The 19,855-nt window shown below is 38.4% G+C and overlaps 1 protein-coding gene and 1 long non-coding RNA gene across 4 annotated transcripts in view; one reads left to right on the top strand and one right to left on the bottom strand.

Annotated features, from left to right (window-relative positions):
- The window catches only part of SYT14 (synaptotagmin 14), a 182,433-nt gene that overhangs the window by 23,623 nt on the left and 138,955 nt on the right, over positions 1 to 19,855 (bottom strand). The gene's annotated exons all lie outside the window — the stretch shown is intronic.
- On the top strand, positions 4,405 to 10,508 carry LOC131481237 (uncharacterized). Its single transcript, XR_009246166.1, has 3 exons — positions 4,405 to 4,976; positions 5,260 to 5,449; positions 10,180 to 10,508. It is a non-coding gene; the product is annotated as an uncharacterized LOC131481237 (long non-coding RNA).

The raw sequence follows: 19,855 nt of genomic DNA, 5'->3' as shown, positions 1-19,855 counted from the left end.
TCAATAAATAGGGCAAAAATGAAAAAAAGTCCCAAAAGATGTGCTATGAAAGCATAAGCAGTAAGGAGAGCTGCAGTGTCATATCAACATCAGACAAAAACATTAAAAAGAAACTGATATTAAGTTCTGGCATGGTGGCGTAGGCTGCTAATCCTCCACTTTGGTGGCCCCAGCATCAAATATGAGCACTGGTCCACGTCCTGACTCCTCCACTTCTGATCGAGCTGCTTGCTTATGACCTGGAAAGGCAGCGGAGAATGGCTCAAATCCCTGGGACCCTGCACCCCTGTGGGGCATGTGGAAGAAACTCCTGCCTCCCAGCATTGGTCCAGCTTGGCTGTAGCAGTCATTTGCATAATGAATCAGAGGATGGAACACCTTTCTATATCTGTAATTTTTGAAAAGTAAAAATAAAAACAAATCTTTTAAAAAGAAAAACTGATACTAGAGACAAAGAATAGCATTTCATGATGATAAATCAAGAAGATATAGTAACAATGTATTTATCTATATATCTATATATGTAATAATGGGACATTTAAAATGAGAACTGAGAAATAAAGCAAAAACTGACATTGAAAAGAGAATCAGTTCAACTCTAACAGCTGGAAATATCAATACCTCAGTTTTAATGCTGGATAGGACAACTAAAAACCAACAAGGTGTGAGATCTGAATATTATAAACTAATTATAACTAAAAGTATAGATACAACAGAATACATGTTGTTTTTAAGTACACACAGACCAGAACAGATCACATATTTTGTCAAAGAACAAGTCTCAATAAATTTAAAAGAAATCAAACAAGGTATATTCTCTAACCACTATGGAATTACTTAGAAATCATTAACAGAAGGAGATTTGAGATGAGAAATGCACATACCTAAATAATCAGTGAGTCAAAGAATAGATCAACAGGGAAATTAGAAATTGTTTCAGATGTATGAAAACAGAAGCACAATACATCAAATCACACTGCATATGGGAAAACTAGCTCAAAGGGAAATTGAGGGACTGGTGGTGTGATGCAGTGGGTTAAGCTGCCATGTATAACGCTGTCATGCCACATCAGGTACCTGTTCAAGCTGTGGTCGCTCTGCTTCTGATCCAGCTTTCTGTTGTGTGTGTGGGAATGCAGCAGAGGGTGACCCAAGTGCTTAGGTTCCTGCCACCCACGTGGGAGACTGCATGGAGTTCCAGGTTCCTGTTTTGGTCTGGACCAGCTCTGCTTACTGTGAACATTGGGTAGTGAACCAGCAGACAGAAGATTCTCATTCTCTCTCTCCCTTTCAAACATATAAAAATCAATCTTAAAAATGTAAGGAAAACTGATAGCCCAGCCTCCCAGACAAGGTCCTACCTGCAGAGAATGTTCTTGGTCCCACAGGCCCTGGCCGCTCGATCTTGCAGTTGCTGCGGGAGCAGTTCTAGCTAAAGTGACATAGCAGCATTCTTTCCTAACACTGGGTAGGGCTGGCCAAAGACTGCATGGAGGTCAAAGTCAAGAGAGTTCAGAGAACCTCACTAAAATTTGGCTTAGGAGAGCATCAAGACAACCAGATTGGAAATGAAAAGAGTAGTTATCTATTCAGACAACTTTGTCTTACTAATCATTAGTAAAGAGAACAAATGAGTATGTTAAGCGATATTGCAGCAAATGTGATTGATATACAAGATTCAATTACATTTTTTTCTAGAAATGAACAAAAACATCTTGAAAAAGAACCACAAAGTTAGAGGTCTCACACTTCCCAAATTTAAAACTCACTACAAAACTGTACTAATCAAGAGTAGTGACAGGCGTTGCACACATAAATCAGCACAACACAATCGAGAGTGCAGAAACAGAATTGTACATTTATGTTGAAACTGTTTTCAGCAAAGGTGCCAACACATTAAAAGAATAATCTTTTCAACAAATTGTATTGGGACAACTGGATATCCACATGCAAAAGAACTATTTTGAGCCTTCCCTGACACCATATAAAACTAATTTTTTTGGTTTTTAACAGATTCAACACAGTTCACAGAAACATTCTAAGAACATGATATTCTCTTCTTTCTTCCTTGCCCCTCCCACCTCCCATCCTTTTTCTCCCCTTTTTTCTTTTAAGTTTTTGAAATAACATTTTTAAAATCCACACACACCACAGGCAAGAGCTTAAAGTTCCACCAAATAAGTTTAAGAATAAAAAGCAAAAAGACCTCAGTTTAGTAGCAACATAGGTGATGATTATAATAATTTAATAGAAATATAATTTTATCCACACACAGTAAATTTTAGAATAATCAAATTATGAAAACTGTAGTAATATAATTTTTCTTTTAAAGATTTTTTTTTGAGAGACAGATTTAGAGAGAGAGAAATCTTTCACCAGCTGGTTCATTCACCAGATGGCCAGAACAGCCAAAGCCAAGCAGATCTGAAGCTGAGAGCCAAGAGCTTCTTCTGGGTTTCCCACCTGGATGTAGGGTCTCATGGAATTAAGCCATTCTCTAATGCCTTCCCAGGCTATAAACAGGGAGCTGGATCAGAAGTGGGGCAGCCAGGACAAAAACCAGTACCCATATGGGATGCTGGCACCACAGGCGAAGGCTTAGCTTACAATGCCATAGTGCTGTCCCCAGGAGTATATAACATTTTAAATCACAGATATAAAGATATAAAACAAGCATTTACATACTATATATTGATATATATATATTTTTAAATTTAGCTCTCAAATATAAGGGAGAACTTACGGTATTTTCCTCTATCCAGCTTATTCCATTCAACACAATGTCCTTCAGTTGCATTCATTTTGTTGAAAATGGTAGGTTTTAGTTAAACAATATTCCATTGTATATATACACTACATTTTCTTTATCCGTTCATCTGATGATAGGCCTCGGTAGATTCCATATTTAGGCTATTGTAAATAATGCTGCTACAAACATGGTGATGCAGCTATCTCTTTGATGTTGTATACACTTAGAAGTGGAATTGCTGAATCACATGGCAAGCCTATTTCTAGTTTTAAGAGCCATTGCCATATACTTTCCAGGTTGGCTGTACCCATTTGTATTCCTACCAACAAAGTGGAAGTGTTGCCCTTTCTCCTCATCCTTGTCAGTGTTTCCTACTGTCACCCTTCTGACAGGGGTGAGCTAATGTCTCCTGATTTGCATTTCCCTAATAAATAGTGATGCTGAACTTTTTTCTTTTTTGGCCATGTGCATTTCTTCTTATGAGAATTGTCTATTGAGGTCCTTTGCCAGTTTCTTCACTGGACTGGCTTGTTGTTGAGTTTGAAACATTGCTGATACATTTGAAATTATTTTCTCCCGTTCTATTGGGTGTCTCTGTTGATCACTTACTTTGTTGTGCAGAATTCTGAGTTTGAAATAATTCCATCTGTTTAGTTTTGCACGTATTGCTTGTGCTTTGAAGATGTTGACCAAGAGGCATTGCCTCCACAAATATCCTGAGGTGTTTCTTCTATATTTTCTTCCAAAAACTTTTTAGTATTTTCTTTTTATTTCTGTCTGACTGGGTTATTTCCAAAATCTTGTCCTTGAGGTCATAAAATCACCAGCCCCCGACTTGGTCTATTCTGCTGTTAAAAGCTCTCAATTTTTCTTTTTATTCCTCTGATTTCTTTTGCAAATGTTTTATCTAGTTCATCTTCATGATTACTATCTGCTGCCATTTTAAGGTATATAGCAGCCGGTCCTGTATACAAACTAAAATTGAAATGTCAATGAGCTAATCATAGGTTGTGGTTAAGAACTTGTTTTTTTTTTTTTTTTTTTAACATACTGGTTACGCAAAACCATGTCAATTCCATAATGTTACAAATTGCTGTTAATGTTATATTGGGACTCTTAATTGACTGGGATGATATTCTACCAGCACTAACTTTGGACCAGAAATGGTCTCCCCAAGAAACTGTTCAACCCATCTGGACAATAAGTAGCTGGACTCTTATGTTTGGTATATGTTTGCAAAGAAAGAATCTTGATTGAATTTGAACTGTAATACTGCACCAAGGTGGAGGAATCCACCAGGGGAAGGGGCGTGGGGAGGGGTGGGAGGATTCCCAGAGCCTATGAAACTGTCACATAATGCATAATAATTAATAAAAAAAAGAAAAAAAAAGAAAAATGCAAAAATGAGTTCTGCAACATTTAGGGTAATTCTGCACCTTAAAATTTGATAATTCAGAAATAAAATGAAAACTAATCATAAAAAAAAATGATTACTATCTGCTGAGGAATACCTCATGGTATCCACTGGTTTTGTCATTTCTCTAATCCACCTATCTGCCTTCTCTTACATCACACTGAGTGTCCTTACAATTACTATTTTGAATTCTATGTCTGGAATCTCACAGAATTCCGTCCCTTCGGGCGCAATTCTGGAAACTGTGCTCCTCTGGAGAAATCATGCCAGCTTGCTTTTTCGTGTCTCCTGTGTCCTTAGGTGGACATCTCCTGTGTCCTCTCATTTTTATGAAATATGTTCTATTGCAAGAGTTTAAGGTTTAGCTGGCATGCAGGGTAACATCTGGCTTGTTGCTTTGATTTTGGTTCTAGGTGAGCTGGGCAGTGTAGTCTGAGTGATTCATTTTGATCAATTTCAATTGTGTCTACAAGTGCTACAGTGATCTAACCAGATGTAGTTTATAGGCACAGAAGTGTGGCTTTCAGACGAATATGGATTTTTTTTTTTAGTATCTATCTTTAGTCCACAGAAAACCTGCTGTCAGTCTCCCTGGGGACTGGAGAAGGCTGAGGGATACAAAGCTGGTTGTTACCTTGCCCACTGGCAATTCTGAGTGATTCTAGGATTTCTGGTACCAATTGTGCAGCAAGGGTGGGCTCTTCTTTAGGTGCTCCTAGGAGAGCCCAACTCATGTGGTTTGTTAACACCAAGAACCCTGGTGATGGGACTAGGGGATGTGTTCCTGCTCCAGTCCCACAGGGTGACTACAAGGTATGCAGATCTTGATGTGGCAGATATGAGTCCAGGACAGTGAAATGCAGGCAGACTTCCAGTGGGACAGAAGAATTAGAACTAGTTTTACAGTCCTGCTTTTGCTACTCCCAGGGTGGGACTGGATTTATCATGGGCTACACTGGTTAGCCCCTAGAAGCTAAGAGGAAGTTTCCTGGCTGACTTAGCTCTGGTGTCAAAGTCCCCAAACTCGAACAGCTGCAGAATTCAGGGGATCCATCCTTTGTCTTTCAAGTTGCCCTGACTCTGCTTCTGTCATCAGTGGAACAAACATCTGCTATGTGACTTTCCACATCTCAGTCTGATGTTCTTCAAAGGTGAGGGAAGGGAAAAGAAAGAGGCAATTGGGCTACTCTTCTCCAGTTCCAACAGTTGCTCAGACCTCAGTTAGCTCCCCAGGCTGGAATGAAAGTCTGTGGTAATCCCACTCACCTGAAGCTGTGCTTGCTGGGGTGAGTGGCAATTTCTTCCTACCTTGAATTGGTAAGATGGTAGCTCTCAACTGGCAGCTGGCTGGGCCATGCACTTGCTGCAATAGGGTCTCTGTCCTCTATCCTCTTGTTCCATAAGATCCTGTACTATTTTATCACTTTGCACAGAAAATTTTTATCAATAGACCCCTGGAAACACAGTCTTTCCTTTATTCATTTTGTTTCCCATGGCAGCTAAAGTCAGTGTGGCTATATTCTATTCAGCCATCTTGGATCTCATGCCCCACATAAAAAATTAATTCAAACTGCAGCATAGCTTTTTTTTTTAAGATTTATTCATTTTTATTGTAAAGGCAGATTTGCAGAGAGAAGGAGATACAGAGAAAAGATCTTATGTCTGCTGGCTCATTCCCCCAAGTGGCTACAAAGGCTGGAGCTGAGCCTATCCTAACCCAGGAGCTTCTTCTAATTTTCCCACATAGGTGCAGGGTCCCAAGGTTTTGGACCACCCTCTACTGCTTCTCCAGGCCACAAGCAGAGAGCTGGATGGGAAGTGGCAGAACTGTGGAGACAGGCAGCAGTGAAATAGGTATGAGATTTTCTCTGGGGGATGAAAAAATATGCTGGATTAAATAATGGTAATAGTTACAAAAGTCTGTGACTATTTTAAACACCATGATTTACATACTTTCAAAGGATGGTTTTTATGACATTTGAATAATATCTCAATAAAGTTGCTCTAAAACATTTAAAAGTTTCCTACTGTAAAACAATAATATTCTAGGAAGAACTTCACTGACAATTTAATATTACTTTCAAAGTCACTGAGGCCCATTTTGTGGCACAGCAGATAATGGCACTGCTTGTGATGGCCCTATCACACATAGGCACCAGTTGATGTCCTGGCTGTTCCACTTCTGACTTAGCTTCCTGTTAATGGCCTGGGAAAAGCAGGGAAAGAAAACTCAAGCACTTGGGACTCTGTCACTCACATGAAAAACATGGAATTAAGCTCCTATCTGGCTATTGCAACCACCTGGATATTGAAGATTTCTCTGCATTTCTTCCTTTATAACTGATTTTCAGATATAGAAATCAATCCTAAAAGTAAACTTGTAGTAATAATGTTGTTTAGAAGACTAAAATCTTATATTAATTTCAAATATAGAAGATTATAGTAATATATGCATTCATTATTGCACTGAAGTTTAACACAGGCTATTTTAATAAAAAACAAAATCTGATATTTAGGTTTATGGGTGACAGCTGAAATTTTACATTAACTTGGCATGCAGTGTGCTCGGTTTTATGTACATTATGTACATATTAATGAATACCTGGCAGAATGAACTCCCTTGCCTCATGTCACTGCATTACTCCACTGAACTGACCAAGTTAAATTACTACCAATATTTAATAATTTTTTATACTTTAAAGAATTGCCCTGAATTTATAAATGCATAGCTCAAAAAAGCTCAATGAAAACCAGGTGAAAATATTGGACCTATGTGATGTGTTTAAGGCTCCTGGCTTTATTGGGTATTGGTATGGCAGTGTTGAAAATGAGACAGGAAATGAAGGCAGATAAGCAGTTTCAGGGGGAGGGGCAGAAAGTTCAATGCTGTGTTCGGTGAGCTTAAGGTGTCATCAGTACTAAAGATATGAAATTTCAAGGACACTAATTATATCTAAGCACTTCTCAGCCAGCTGAATTGTTTTACAAATGATTTAAATGTGTTTCACTAAAGCAGTAAACACTATAGTCTATTTACTACTAATTATGTGGAGTAAGTAACTTGAGACAAATGCTAACCTGAAATGCATAAAACCTAGACACAGATGTTCAAATCAGTAAATTTAACGCTTAATTAAAAATAACATAGTCAGATGACAATAACATATTTTGGGGTAGGATTTCAAGGATAAAACCAAACAACTGCCCCATAGCCAAAAGTTAGCAGTCAACCTTAGGATCTTCAGAAATTTTTATTTCCTCCACCAAACTCAAAAGAAGATAAAAACATACTTTAGAAAACACAGAGCTTTGATTGTTTTCTAATTCTGTGCCTAATTTATTAAAACATGAAAAGCAAGGGAAAGCATGAACTAAATACCCTGTACAGCACCACCAGTGCTGGCATCACTATTGACTAATGTCAGCTGTTCAGTGGTACTCATCTATTAAAAGGTACAAAACTATTTGCTATACAATGCCTGTTACTAATTTATAACATATTCTAAATATTTTTAAGGTTTGTTTTTATTGCAAAGGCAGATTTACAGAGAGAAAGATCAGCATCTTCTGGTCCACTCCCCAAGTGGCCACAACGGTCGGAGCTGAGCAAATCTGAAGCCAGGAGCCAGGAACCTCTTCTGGGCATCCCTCATGGGTACAGGGGGGTCTCAAGGCTTTGAGCCAACCTCTACTGCTTTTTAAGATCACAAACAAAAAGCTGGTTGGGAGGTGCAGCAACCGGGACACAAACTGGCATGAGATCCCAGCATGTGCAAGAAAGGATCCCAGTGCACGCAGGGCCCAACATATTCTAAATATAAACCTGTATTCCAAATACAAAGAGCAAGACATAAATCTGAGGATGTCTTCCGTAAATGCAACTTACCATCCCAGTAGCTGCATTATTATATGAATATGTTATAGGAATATTGAGAAGGCATTATAGGAACATTGAGCTGAAGAATCTTACCCCGGTGGGATGGAACAAAATTACCACTGTCCCCTAAATTGGGTCTGAATATCTAGGGAATTTCACCCGGAAGCAACTACCAAGAAGCTTTAAAAGAAATAAAACCTCTTAGGAAGGTCCTTCTAGAACGCGGTATAACCTTAATGTCTGGCTTGTATCATAACTAGGACCACACATGTATTCATTAGAAGATAGTACCTTTTAAAACCACCTAATCTTCAGCTGGACTATAGAAAGGCCCTCTTCCTAATGAAAAGGAAAAAAAGAACAGGATGAGATAGTACAATAAATTCAGAGAATGGCATCATTTATCTAAAAGACATATAAAAGCCTTTACTGAGTTAAGATGTAAGAATGAAGTCAAGATTAATAGGTCTTAATCTTAGCAACAAGATTATTAGATATATAAAGTAGATAAGATTCAATGACATGGTGTGGTAGGTTAAGCCTCTGCTTATGATGCCAGCATCTGGGAGAAGGCTGGCCCAGGATGTGGGCTCCTGTACCCACATGGGAGACAAAAGAGACTGGCCTGGGCTCCCAACATTGCCACCATTTGGTGAGTGAATTGAGCTGGAAGATTTTCCCTCTCCCTCTTTATCTCTCTCTCTTGCACATGTTGTAAATCTTTCAATCTTAAAAAAAAGTAAAAAAAAAAAATAGGAAGATTGAAAATGATTAAATTCAAAGCAAACCACATCAGAGTTCACAAGAGGGGTCAGGGATGTATCAGCACCATGGACAACTCCACATTTGACCAGTTGCTCTTTAATCCCAGGTAACCAAAAATTATACCTAATCTCAATACTGTAAATTTATACTTGGCCATTTTAAAGACACTAGAAGAAGGAAAGTGTTGCAATTATTTGTGACAGCATATTGCCACATCTGTATTAGTGGCAAATGTAAGCTAGTGACTATGAGTATCAGTATATATGCATAAACATTATTTATATCACCTTAGATACAGCAATATGTGTATATTTATATAAACTTACTACTAATAAAAAACGAATAAATATATCACACATTTTGTCTCTTGAAAAGTGTGAGCCATGTTATTTTAGAGCCATGCTATTTTATCTCAAAAACTAAAAAAATAAAACAAAACAAAAAAAAAAACCCACAAAGAATCAAAAGAGAAAGAAGGAAAACAACAAAAGAAAGAAAGGAATGTCAGGCCCTCAGGACTGTATCTATGAATTACATGGAATACATTCTTGTTGTGTCAGTAGCACATTAACATGAAAAAATAACACACAATTTAAAATGAAAGCCATGAAAGATGTTCAGTATGATCAATATAATAATGTAAAGACTTAAAAAATTAGTCCTGCATATTTATAACAAGTTTTACTTCCTTATTAATAAGATTACACAAAAAACCATAATTTTTAAAATTATTCATGAGCCATGTTAATAAACATAATTTTTAAAATTATTCATGTGCCATGAATTATGAACATAATGAATTATGAGTTCACACTAACGGGTGATGGTGGAAGTAATGGTAGGGGTGATGATGCTATAAGCAAAACTAATATTTATTGAATACTTACTAAGTCCCAGTTACCATACTAACTACCTTGTACAAATTAAACTCTTAAATACACTCTCACTAAGGAATTAGCACAATGATGATTTCAGTTCAAATTTATGAACACCTTGAGTTTCAGATTTCCTTCCTTAAAGTTTAAAATGGTAATTAAAATTCTCTTATGCAGAATACTTGAAAATTAGCTTGGATTCAAATTTTCAATGTTAACAATTTACTGACAAATGGAATAGCAAAATGTGATTTATACATTCATTAAATACGGAGATAAAGGAATATTTCTGAGAGTCTTAATGCAACTTCACAGAGAATTCTCTAGCTACCTGAGTGATTCCATGCATTATTACTGTTGTTTTTGTACATATCCTCATAGAGCATTAAAAGCAGTTCCCAGGAAATGAAATGATAATAGCTATAGAAATAGCAATGCTTTTCATTTCACATTATAAAAATGTGCTATTTTGGAAAAAATCTTTTATGTCATTTTACAGTGTGGATTTCAGAACTGTCCAGGTGTGACTACATTATACAATATGACCTTGAGGACATTCAATGAGCTACTTGGTGTATTTTCACAAATTTATGTTCCTAAAAGAACAATGAAGCCCAGGAAAGGATCTTTGTTTCTGGAAATTAGTTCTCATGTCTTCAGTGCCACAATAAACCTAAATAAACTGTATCCAAACAAACTTTGTCTATAATAATCAAGATTAGGGGTTGGCACAGTGCTGTGTCAGGCTAATCCTCTGCCTGCAAGTGTCAGCATTCCATCAGGGCACGGTTTCTAGTCCTGGCTGTTCCACTCCCAATCCAGCTCCCTGCTTATGGACTGGGAAAACAGCAGAGGATGACTCAAGTCCTTGGGCCCCTGAATCCACATGGGAGACTCAGAGGAGGATCCTGGCTCCCGCCTGCAGTCAGTTCAGCTCTAGTTGTTGCAACCATTTGGGGAGTAAACCAGCAAATTTTTTCTCAGCCCCTCCTTCTCTGTGTAAATACGCCTTTCCACTAAAAATACATACATCTTTTAAAATATCCCAAACTTATAATGGATCAAGGGAGACAAAAAATTAATACGTGAAATTTAAAATTTTGAAAGCCAAAGGCAATAAAATGTTTAACACACTGGCTGTAATTAGAAGTTTCCATTTATATCCATACAAACTAGTCAGCAAGACCTAATTCCCATTAAAAGTATTTTGGAGAGAAGTATTTGCATTAAAGGCATTTTTTTTTTCCTGCCTGCCTGATACCACTCTCCCCTCCCCCACCCCCAGGGAAGGAAGGAGGGAGGGGGGGAAGCTGTGTTTAAGTGATGGTGGGTGGGTCTTGTGCACATCTTGCAAGTCACCTCCCCCATCCACATCTCCTTTCCCAGGCCAGAGCTAGAGCCAAAGCCAGAGCCAGAGCCAGGTCTAGGGTACAGGGACGTGTAAGGAGAAGCATGGGGGAGGTAAAGGCGATTTTTAATAATAGCCTAATTGGTAGTAATTTCAGCCATTTGGATAAAATATTTATATCATTAGTATGTCTTATAGTAGTCTTCTGAATAATATGGTTGTTTCACATTAATTCTTATGCTTTGTCTTATGATCCAATAGATATTTCACAACTTGGCAAGGAATTCCTTTTGTCCTGTGGCTATCCAGGAAATAGCAGTGAAAAATAAGATGCAAAGATAGAATCTACAGAGCCAATGATAATCAATAGTGTTAAAGCAAAACTTTTTCATTTTTAAAGATTCACTTATTCTTGGGACCGGCATATTAACTTAGTGGCTAATTCCTTACCTTGCACGTGCCAGGATCCCATATGGGCGATTTTTCATATTCTGGCTGCTCCACTTCCCATCCAGCTCCCTGCTTCTGGCCTGGGAAAGCAGTAGAGGCTGGCCCAAAGCCTTGCCCTGCACCTGTGTAGGAGACACAGAAGATGCTCCTGGTTCCTGGCTTTGGATTGGTTCAGCTCTAGCCATTGTGGCCCCTTGGGGAGAACTTTCTCTCTCTGTCTCTCCTTATCTATATATATCTACCTTTCTAGTTAAAAAATTAATAATAAAAAGATTTAATTTTCTTCTGAATGGGAGAGTGAGAGAGCAAGAGCAAGAGCAAGAAAAAGAACTAATGAGCCAGGGCTGGGCCAAGTCAAAGTCACGAGCTAGCATTCCATTCTTGTCTCCAACATGAATGGCAGGACCCACATACTTTGGTCCATCAACTGCTGTCTTTTTGGTGTATTAGTTGGAAGCTGGTTCTGAAGCAGAGGTGGGATTCAATTCCATGTACTCCAATATGGGATGTGGGTAACCTGAATGGTTACCTACAATGCTGTGCTACAATACCCATCCCAGAACTTTCAATGAATACACTCATGTCTCATCAGTCACTCAACAGCTCTAAATGGTAGCCTGAATATCTTTATTTTTAAAAACTACTCCCATGTCATGCAAAGTTTAATCAATATTAAGGATCATAATTTTGAGGACTGAGCCATTTTTCCAAGTTAACAAATAAGACATGAATTTTGTGTAACACAACTCAAAATTCCTAAAGGGATGGGTAAGAGGTCTGCCTAATCCCGATGTAACAACAAACTGATTAACATAGGATTTTCCATAGCAGGTCTAAAACCTAAAGTTTCATCGATCTTTGTTTTCACAAAATTGAAGTAAACATTACATTAGACATTCAGTGGTTACCTCCCTGGCATCCATCCAGTCCTTACTTTCTCCCTGTTGTTATATCATGCACTACTCATTGTCAGCTTTCATCAAGTGTGATTTGGAAGTGAACCATCACCTAGCATGGGAAATAAACTCATCAATGCCACCATCCTTGGAGCCAGTGATCCAGTCTGAAATGGGCACATGACCCTGGGAGCCAGGAGTTTCAAGCTGCCACTCTGTGCAACCTGAAGCTGATACATGGAAGGCAGGAGTACCAGGAGTATAGAGGAAATCACTTTGGTGTTTGTATTACTTAAATTATGCCTGTGGAAGGAAAGGCCCACATTCTGGGACATCCATTATTGTTTAAGCCACTTTGAAATGGCTTACATTCACCTGAAACTGGCAGAATCTTAACTGTTGCAAACATTTACTCAATGTAATGACTCTTTATGAGTACTGCAAGTTAATTATAAATGATGAAGTGGGATTTTCCAAGGAAACTTCTCTTCATGTTTTTACTAAAATTTTCATGTATACTTCTTTATAATTCTATTTACATTGTTTTTTGGCTTTCTAATGAACAAATTTTGCCAAACATTTTAAAAGGAAAGCAAAACCAACAAAAGATGGAAACATGATGGACCACAGAAAATGAACCAAATATATCCTCAGAACTTAATTCAAAATGTACCCCAAAACTCACAACACAATGTTCTTTGAGAAAACACTATATATAGCAGTGGCTCTAGTATCTGCAAATATCATTCAGGCAACCCGTCTAAAATAGTCTTAAGCTGCTTCTACTGCTTTTTATTCAGTGTTACTTGTCCAAGCTGAGCCCGAGTAGCTGACACCATTTAAAACGGGCATTTAAAGTAAGTAGTCAGCCTGGCCATAACGCTGCTGGTTAATATGCATGTGTCCTATATAGCAGTGTCTGGTTTTAATTTGTGTCTCCGGCACCTGACTTCATTTTCCTGCTAATGTGGCTCCTAGGAGGATCAGGTTCTTGCCACTGACATGGGAGACCTGGATTGTGTCCCAAGTTACTGGCTTCCATTTGAGGAATGAACAAGCAGGGGGGGACTCTCTGTCTCTCTGAAACTCAAAACAGAAATTATTCCAGAAGATTCTAACGCAGGCTGGTAAAACTCACTCTGAGAAACACTACTTTAAACCACAGGAGAGAAAAGTGTAGTAGATCCTCTCCAGAACATTTAAACCTTCAATTTTGCATTTTAAATATTGGGTTTAATTATTTTTTCTTTATCTGAGAAGCAGAGAGAAAAGAGACACAGGGAGCTCTTATTTGCTGACTTACTCCCCAAATGCCCAGAACAGCTGGGGTTGAGCCCAGCTAAAACCAGGAGCTGCAAACTCAACCCAGGTCTTCTACAAGGGTGGCAGGGACACCAGCAAGAAGAGTTGTCACTGTTACCTTACAGTGTCCGTATTTGCAGGCAGCTGGAATTGGAAGCCAGAGCCATGATTGGAACTCAGGTACTCTGACTTCAGATGCAGGCATTCTAATCATTAGTCCCAATTCATTACCCAAAACACTGGAAGAAATTCTGAAATAAGTAAAATGAATAAAAGCGGGGGGGGGGGACAGCATTTGGCCTCACAGTTAGTGATTGAGGTCAGGGTGCCTGCAGTTCACACAGCAAAGCTGAGATTGGTTACCTAGCTCCAGTTTTTTGTTGTTTTTTTTTTTTAAATATTTATTTTTATTACAAAGTCAGATATATAGAGAGGAGGAGAGACAGAGAAGAAGATCTTCCATCCGATGATTCACTCCCCAAGTGAGCCGCAACAGGACGGTGTGCACCGATGCCGGGAACCTGGAACCTCTTCCAGGTCTCCCACGTGGGTGCAGGGTCCCAATGCATTGGGCTGTCCTCAACTGCTTTCCCAGGCTACAAGCAGGGAGCTGGATGGGAAGAGGAGCTGCCGGGATTAGAACCAGGACCCATATGGGATCCCGGGGCGTTCAAGGGGAGGACTTTAGCCGCTAGGCCATGCCGCCGGGCCCACCTGGCTCCAGTTCTAAATTCTGCAGTGGTGCTGGCCCAAATAGCTGAGCTCCTGGCATTCATGTGGGAGACCTGGATTGAGTTTTCTGTTTCAGGAGCCAGCATGGGGACTGCAGTTATTTGTGGAGTGAATTAGCAGACAGAAACACACATACTCTTACTCAGCCAAATACATCTTATATAATGAAGTATTGTTTCTTAGAGGCAACAAAAACCTATTGTTTTTATTTTGTATTTATTAAAAGATTTATTTTTTTTTTTACTGGAAAGGCAGATTTACAGAGAGAAAGAGAAACAGAGAGAAAGATCGTCCATCTCCTGGTTCATTTACCCATTAAACCACAATGGCCTGAGCTTATATAAGCTAGAAGCTTTTAAGTTTCAGGTTTTGCTTATATGTTAAGAAAACTTTATGGAAGAATACACGTAGAATGAGTTATTTCTACTTTTCAAGTGTGTAACATTTCGTGTTTAAAACAGGATCATCATATCTAATACATTCAGGGTGAACATAACACATGTAGTCTGTTCATTGCTGAACCATATTATAAAACAAAAACTTACAATTCATGTTGTGTTTGATTTTCCCCTTTTATATATTAGTCTTTTCTTACCTTTTAAAAACAGTATGTTTTGGACCCAGCATGGTAGTCTAGTGGCTAAAGTCCTCATCTTGTATGTACCAGGATCCCATATGGGCACCAGTTCCTATCCCAGCTGCTCCACTTCCCATCCAGCTTATGGCCTGGGAAAGCGGTAGAGCTGACAGCCCAAAGTCTTGGGAGCCTGTACCCATGTGGGAGACCCAGAAGAAGCTCCTGACTCCTGGGTTCGGATTGACTCAGTTCCGGCCACTATGGCCACTTGAAGGAATTAACCAGCAGATGGAAAATCTTTCCCTCTGTTAAGCGATCTTCAAGAGCCATTAAAACACTACTACATGCTCTGCCAAATCCCTCAGCAGACTCCCCAGCAGCTCAACTCCTGACAATCCCCATTTCCAGATTGCGCAGAGTTACTGCCATGCATGTGAAATATCTTTAGTGTTTAAGTGGGACATGAGTTCCCCTAGAATCCTTAGTGCTTTTTTAGTATCTAACCTTAGTTAAAACTTGCAGACACTGCATTACAAATGAACTTTTGACCTATAAATGAATTTAAGAACATAACACATTCATTACATGAAGTCTGGCCTATGAAACACACTTTGTCATCTTTCCCATTTGAAATATTCAAATCCATGCTTTGATCATCACATTCACTAAGGAATACAATATCATCAAATGCCTCTCCTCTGTATATATAACAAATTCAGCAAACCGTTAAATTATATCTCAGTTATGAGATTTTAGTATTGTTACTAAATTAACACAAATTACAGTCAGTGCCAGGTATTTAGGGCTTAGACTACCTAGATACAAATTTTCAAATCCAAAAAAATTCTCAGACCCAATTCTAATGTTAACACTAGGACTTTAAACTGTGAACAGTGTCCATCAGGGTTTAGTAATGTAAACAAATCACTTGGTGCACTTTATTTATTAAAAAACATTTTTAGAGATTTATTTATTTTTATTGGAAAGGCAGAGAGAAAGAGAGAAAGATCTTCCATTCACTTTTCACTCCCCAAGTGGTTGCAATGGTCAGAGCTGAGTCAATCCAAAGCCAGAAGCCAGGAACTTTTTCTGGGTCTCCCACATGAGTGCAGGGTCTCAAGGCCCTGGTGCATCCTCTATTGCTTTCCCAGGCCACAAGCTGGGAGCCAGATGGGAAGTGGAGAAGTGGGCAGTCCAACAGGGACCCATATGGGATCTCAGCAAGCTCAAGATGAGGATTAGCTACTGAGCCATTGTGCTGAGACCACTGGTATATTTTAGAAAGACATTTTAATTTAGCAAATTAGAACCTTCCAAAATTGTTGGAAGAATTGGAGAAGCAGCACCTAGACTGGTTCTATGCCTAAATACTGAAATACCTAGCTGCCAAAAGAGCTACTATGCTTACCAAGAATATGGGGAGATATGAGTTAAAAATTACACTATCTTCACTTAATCAGGGAATCAGGAAATCTCGGCTGCCACAGCAATTACCTCTTAGCATTCAGGAAGCTGAAAACTAGCTATTAGAACGTTGCTAGAGGGGGAAGACATCTCTCCTTGAACTTACTTGCCTGGAGCAGTAAGAAATAAGTTTCTACCTTACTTTCACCTCACAAACCATGAATAGATGTATTTCATTATCAAATCTAATTAGAAATGCAAGAATTTTTACTTATAGACTACCACTAATTGTGATTATCACAAAATTACATTATCTTTACTAATACATGAATAAGACCAAATAACAGCAATAGTTACTTTGTGCCATGACACTCTAAGTACTCACAAAGTTTTATGAGGCAAATATCATTATACCTATTTATAGACAAAGAAAGCAAGGCACCGAGAAGTTAAGTATTCATCCAAGGACACACACTAAGCCTGGAGTGGGGACCCAAGATGTGAATCCAAGGGCTATAATCCTTATACTCCAACCTCTAACCTATGATCAAATCTCCTAAAAGCAGACATAAACTTAATCTTGAAAACCAAAAAATTGTTGGCAATAAAATTATAGACCTGTGCTATATGGGTGATTATTACATCTGTAATGAAGAACAAACAGCTGGCACAAATATGTTTGTAACTGGAACACAGCTGAAAGGACAAGGTTTACTTCCATCACAGGGAGAAACATACTCTTCAACATAAGACAACTAACATGAAAAACATACTTCTAAAGATCGAACTCCCTTAGAAGGGTAAGATATACATATTTAATTCTATTATACAAATTTATTCTAAAATGTTTGCATATCAAAATCATGTGCATTAGGCTCTCAGTTTCTACAATAGCTTTTGTCTAGAAAAAAAAACCAATTTAGTATTATTGTATTAATCCATTGCCCCGAAGTGATTGACTATAAAAAAACACAGCAAAATGGTAAAGATACAGTCTATACAAACAATTCCCAATATAAGAGATATAAGAAAACTAATCATTGTTGATGAGATGACTTTGAACCAGAAAAATTATTAAAATTATAATAAGAACTCTTATCTCAGGAAATCAACTAAAATTTAGTTATAAATTATGTTTAATATATTACAACTTTCACATATATTCTCTAATATAGTGATCATAATCTTTCAAAACATTAAAACTGTGGGTTTTACTTTCAGCCCTACTGCTGATGTATATACTATAAAAAATGATCCTTTCTACTAAAACATCTTTGCACACTCAACATTTTGCACTGACAGGACTCTTGGTATTGACTAAGGATGCATGGCACAGGTGCTATCACATGCTTTTCCAATAATAGACACTGAAATCTGTCTGCTTAAAATCAACAACAGGATATTTATTAACTGGCTTTTCTGTGCCATAAGTTTATGAAGAGAAATACACGTTGTCCCAAATAAAAGCAAAATAACTTTCAAACATTTTTCTGGCTCCTGAAAATTTCTCTGGCTACAGAGTCCATAGCCCAGGGGTGATAATGAAATGGAAATCTACTAAACGATTTCCTTCCATTTTAATTTTTAAGATTACATTTTCTTGTTCTAGAGCTGCATTTAGTATTTAAAATATATATATAAATTCATATAGTTGTTTCATTTTAAAAACATATACATTTAAAAGATGTATTTGTATATCTCAAAAGCAGAATGACGGGGAAAGACAAGATCCTTGGCCTCCTGTTTCACTCCCAGATGGATGGGCCAGGCAAAGCAATGATTCTGGATTGTATCCAGGTATTCCATATGAGTGCGAGGGGCCCAAGAATTTGGTTCATTGTCCACAGCTTTTTCAGACACATGAAGATCCATAGAGTTACATCTTAAGAGGAACAGCCAGGACTTGCAATGTCCCTAGGATATGGGATGCTGGTATTTCAAGAGACTGAGTAAACTACTATGCCACAACACCAGCCTCAGAAGTGCTTCTTTAAAGGAAAATATTCATAGCTCTTGGTAATAATGAAGAGGGCATACTCAGTATGTCATAATGTAGATCCTCTCTAAAGGAATATATCTGAAAAATAATGGTTGCAGTGAAGCAAGTTAAACTGCAGCTTGTGACAGAGCATATCCCCATTTCAATGCTGACTTGAGTACTGAACACTGCTTCTGATCTGCTTCCTTGCTAACGCACCTGGGAAGGAGTGGAAGATGGAGTTCCTGGCTCCTGGCTTCACTTTGGCCCAACCTTGGTTGTCCTGGCTATTGGTGGAGGGAAAACGCAACCCCCATTCAGTATTTCTTTCGGAAATTAAATACAATAGTGAGTGTTTACATAAATATTTCTTCCATACAAGGAGATTATTTTCTAAATAATCCTCCTTTAAGTTAAATAAAGGAAAAGTTATGACTAGGAGGTTTGGCTCAGTAGCTAAACCCTTGCTTTGCAAGCACCAGGATCTCAAGGGCACCAGTTCATGTGCCAGCTGCTCCACTTCCCATCCAGCTCCCTGCTTGTGGCCTGGGTAAGCAGTAGAGGATGGCCCAATGCTTTGAGACCCTGTATCTGTGTGGGAAACACGGAAAAAGTTTCTGCCTCCTGGCTTCGGATTGGCTCAGCTCCAGCTGTTGTGGTCACTTTGGGGAATGAACTAGTGGACAAATCTTTCTCTCTGTCTCTCCTTCTCCATGTAAATCTGCCTTTTCAATAAAAATAAATAAACTTTTTAAAACAAAAAGGAAAACAATTATGGGGCGCACTGTGGTGTAGTGAATAAAACCAGTCTTTAGAACAGTGAACCAGAGGCTAGAAGATCTCTTTTTCCGTCTCTCCTTCTCTAAATCTGCTATACATACATACATATATACATACACATATAGATATATAAATCATTATATATAACATCTTATATAATATATAAATATTAGACTTTATATATAACACATTATATATACTATTATTTAATATAATATTAAACATTGCCTCAGCCAAGGTTATATGCTTTCACGGGCAATGTGCAACCACTGGCTGACTGATGCAGGTATCAGTCCAACTGGCAACAACATGGAAGCATGATGTTAGTTCCAAAGCCCTGCACAGGGTTGGCAAAGGCTGTCACTAAGCATGCTCTACTGCCTGACCCCTTTCCTCGTCTAGCATACAACCCTCTCCCCTAACATGTTGCTCCTCTACTCCACAAACACTGATAGCAACAACATTTTTAATAAGCATCTGGCACACTCAACTCCCCCTGCTTCCCAGAGATCCAATCTGTATAAAGAACCTCAGTTTTTCTCAGGAGAATGTTATTAGTCAGTTTCTGTTTGGTTTCTGAGCTTCACACACATTCCTTAGTCAGAGCAGCAAGCCTTGTATCTGTGAGGCCGGGTTTTGCTGTGGGGACAAACGCCTGCACATTCTGAGCAGTGTAATAACACAATTGTTGCCTTCTTGCTTACACAG

The sequence above is a fragment of the Ochotona princeps genome, chromosome 10 (assembly GCF_030435755.1).
Source record: "Ochotona princeps isolate mOchPri1 chromosome 10, mOchPri1.hap1, whole genome shotgun sequence".
NCBI classification, from domain to species: Eukaryota; Metazoa; Chordata; class Mammalia; order Lagomorpha; family Ochotonidae; genus Ochotona; species Ochotona princeps.
The sequence above is the reverse complement of the archived record's forward strand: the minus strand, read 5'-3'. Positions and strand labels throughout refer to the sequence as shown.